At 46.6% G+C, this 3672-nt stretch overlaps 1 non-coding gene across 1 annotated transcript; it reads right to left on the bottom strand.

Moving 5' to 3' along the window:
• Positions 1-3145: 3145 nt before the first annotated feature.
• On the bottom strand, positions 3146-3221 carry Trnas-cga. Its single transcript has one exon. It is a non-coding gene; the product is annotated as a tRNA-Ser (tRNA).
• Positions 3222-3672: the final 451 nt, after the last annotated feature.

Consider the following 3672-nt stretch of genomic DNA (forward strand, 5'->3'; position numbering starts at 1 on the left):
ACACAATGCAAGCACGTGTCTTAAATACGTTACCTGTTAAATGCACTGCCGAAATTTCATTACAAAATGCTAATTGTTTTTTGATGTTGCGATTTTTTTTCTGTCAGTGTTGTCAGTGTGTGGGCGTTATGTTGACGAGTTGCGCAAGGGATTGATCTGACAAGTACCCTTTGGCTCCTGCAAGAAGCAACTTCCACCTCACACTACTACAGATGTCAGGCAGACGCTCCTAACGTACCAAAAAGAAATGCCTGAAAAACTTTCAGCAATAAATATCTTCTGGAGTCGTCCACTGTAAGGAAAATACACAAAAATATTCTATTTTGTTACGTAACTAGTGAGATACTTGGGTACTGGAGTATTGCTACGTAGTGTAAGAAAAACATTAAACGAACGGAAAATATTATTTATTGCAAAATTTAAGAAAAATCAAATGAAACTTTTATTTATAATCTGATACACAAATTTCCAGATTGTTTTCAGAATAGGAGGTTACCTCCTATGGATAGGAATCCTGTTAATGACATTTATATACAAAGTGTGGGAAAGCTCTTTTAGCCGGCCGCAGTGGCCAAGCGGTTCTAGGCGCTACAGTCTGGAACCGCGCGACCGGTATGGTCGCAGGTTCGAATCCTGCCTCGGGCATGGATGTGTGTGGTGTCCTTAGATTAGTTATGTTTAAGTAGTTCTAAGTTCTAGGGGACTGATGACCTCAGACGTTAAGTTCCATAGTGCTCAGAGCCATTTGAACCATTTTGAAAGCTGTTTTATCCCTGTTGTTTAAGTTATTTACTTGGCAGAATGGCTGAGAGATGCGCCTACTCAACTTAAATAATTATCCGATTGAATTTTTCTAAGTACGGTCAAGGCAGTTACATGAGAAATGTAATGGAGTGGCGCGAATGAAGTATGTTATTTCTATTGGAAAAAAGATGGGGCTTGCCTATGCTGTAGCGCACAATACCATGAGCTGCAACAACTGCTGCCTGTGTCGTTTGCTGGTGAAAAATAACAAAACTATCTCTTTCTATCTGGATTGACCTTTGCCCGTCGAACTCTCACTACGCCTTGATGAAGTCAAGGACTGCTATCTGCCCTTAGTCTAACTATTGGCATGGTACACCAGTCAGATAACCAGTCCACCGCAATGCCACTCAATGTTTGGTCACATGTGGTAACTAGTACTCTGTCTGTGTTAACATTGCATATTAAGTGTCGCAGCCAACACAGTGAACAAACACTCAATCGCGAGCAACTCAGTATAGAGTATCACTCTGATTCGCTGGCAACAGAGGTGCTCTCTGAGTGCAGTACTGAGTAGAGACTTTGTTCCTTGCTCTGTGCGCACACGCACGAGCACACTGCTCCCACTACGTGTTCCCGCTACAAGACCGTCACCAGAACGACTTTCCTTCATGCAAAAAGGGAAAGGGTATATCATCCACTGTTTTTCCCTCACTCCTCCGGCTCATTACGTCATAAATAGTCCACCAATCAGCATTACTCTTACAAACGGGAGAATGGCTAAGCCGACCAATCCGGAAATATATAGCATCTGTGTTAGGCATTTACTGTCCACTTGTGAGAACTCTGAAACTGTGCACTAGGTCCGTCAAAAAAATGCGTATGCTGGGGCTCTCCCAAACAATACAGCGAGTTTTGCTTTTAAGGTGAACATGCAGGCCATTATTCCTTTTCTCTGGCAAAAACTGTTTTGGTCCGTGGGCGGTCGGCCGGCCGGTGCAGGTGCGTGCCAACTCACTCTCCTACGGACTTTCCAGTGTGCCGGTTGCCTCCGCCAAACAAAATCTCCTGTGTCCGTCATGTCTTGAATGTTTGTGTATGCCCGCCTCGACTTTTTAATCTCGGTGTGCACTTGCGATTTATTTATTAGATTTGTATATCGATTAAATGAAAATATGTGGAATTGATTCTACCCTATCGAGTTTGGGCTCGAATGAAATGTCTTGATACGCAGAATACAATGGTGAGGTCAGAATATGTAAGAAATGAAGGTCAGGCGACGACGCCACCTTACAGCGTATTTTATGTGTATCGGTCTCGTAAATAGTTCACCAGAAATTTAGCTTGTTGCTGGCCTGTTCCATCCAGTCGACAGCGAAATCGGGTAAAAGTCTGACTTTTATTCCTCAGAAATTGGGCGCTGTGTGAGTGATTGGACGTAGGGGGATCTCGACAATAGCGATCTCGTGGCGTTCGATTACGAATTTCTGCTGTAATTTCCGCGGTAACTAAGTAAGCGCGTTCATAATGGAAAGAAACGCAGAGCGGCCACACAGCGGGTGGTGCAGCGGCATCCATCGAGTGCGGCGCAGCTTTTTTCATTCAATTTCGCTGGCGCGGCGCGGCGCGGCGTGGCGGTGCGCAGGCCGGCTCGGCTGCATGCACCGCGCGTCCATTGTGGCGCCGCCGCCGCTGTGGTTTGCGGCGCGCGGCGGCGTTTGCGACAAAGAGCGCCGCCAGAGTGAGTCCCTGGCGCCACCTGCCGGCCGCCTGCGACCGCCTTTGTGGCCGGAACCCTGTTATCCCTCAGCAGCAAAAAGCTGCTCTCTTTTTTCCCCAAATTCTCATCCGCTATCTGCGGTTGGGTTTGCAGCGCCAGAAAGATGTGAATCCCTCTACTTTGGCGCCGCTCTGATCCCGACATCAACACTCCACAAATGACACGCATTAAAAAAAAAATGCATTTTCCGTGACGATTCCCTCTCGTTTTGTTCACGTATGGAGTGTCAGCGCGAGCAGTTCATCTACAGGTGGCGTAGTTAAAAGTAGGCCGCCTCCATTTTGACGAGAATACAATATTTAGATTTCTGAAATTAGAATAAACAGCTACAACAATGGACAATTTTATGAAATAATCGAATGTTAGCAGTCTTCTGTCACAATTTCAGTTTATTTCTTGGGTGAAGTCAGACGTTTCTCGCTGCAGTCGACAGAAGAAATCATGGAAATTGTGTGCCCATTTGTGAAAACAGGTTCGATTAAGAAAACTCGAGAAATTTTCGTGGAAAGGTATCCGGATAGAGGAGCGTTCCTCTAGCCAGTAACATGTGCAATCTATTTGTATTATAGCTTGCCTGTCATAAACAACTGAAATCTGAAACCTCCTGGCAGATTAAGTCTGTGTGCTGACCGAGACTCGAACTCGGGACCTTTGCCTTTCGCGGGCAAGTGCTCTACCAACTGAGCTACCCAAGCACGACTGACGCCCCGTCTCCACAGCTTTAATTCCGCCAGTACCTCGTCTCCTACCTTCCAATCTTCACAGAAGCTCTCCTGCGAACCTTGCAGAACTAGCATTCCTGCAAGAAAGGATATTGCGCAGACATTTCCCAGGCTGTGGCTAAGCCATGTCTCCGCAATATCCTTTCTTCCAGGAGTGTGCCGGGGCAACGGGACCTAAACTCTACAGATTTTATTTGATCGCTAGTAAACCCAGTCGGATCGGAATCTTTCATGCTACGAGCCTGGCGTGTTTCACTGTAACGTAGGCTGTATATTTGAATCCCGCTATCGCGACTACGTCAGGGTCAGTGGGTTGGCGTGTTCTGGACGTTAATTCGCTTGTCACTGCGCGCCCGTTGCTGCATGCGTTCGTGCGCTCATGTGATATGCCGCGCCAACGGTACGGCGTATGCGTTCCGCGCCCTG

Source organism: Schistocerca piceifrons, chromosome 5, assembly GCF_021461385.2.
Source record: "Schistocerca piceifrons isolate TAMUIC-IGC-003096 chromosome 5, iqSchPice1.1, whole genome shotgun sequence".
Classification (NCBI taxonomy): Eukaryota; Metazoa; Arthropoda; class Insecta; order Orthoptera; family Acrididae; genus Schistocerca; species Schistocerca piceifrons.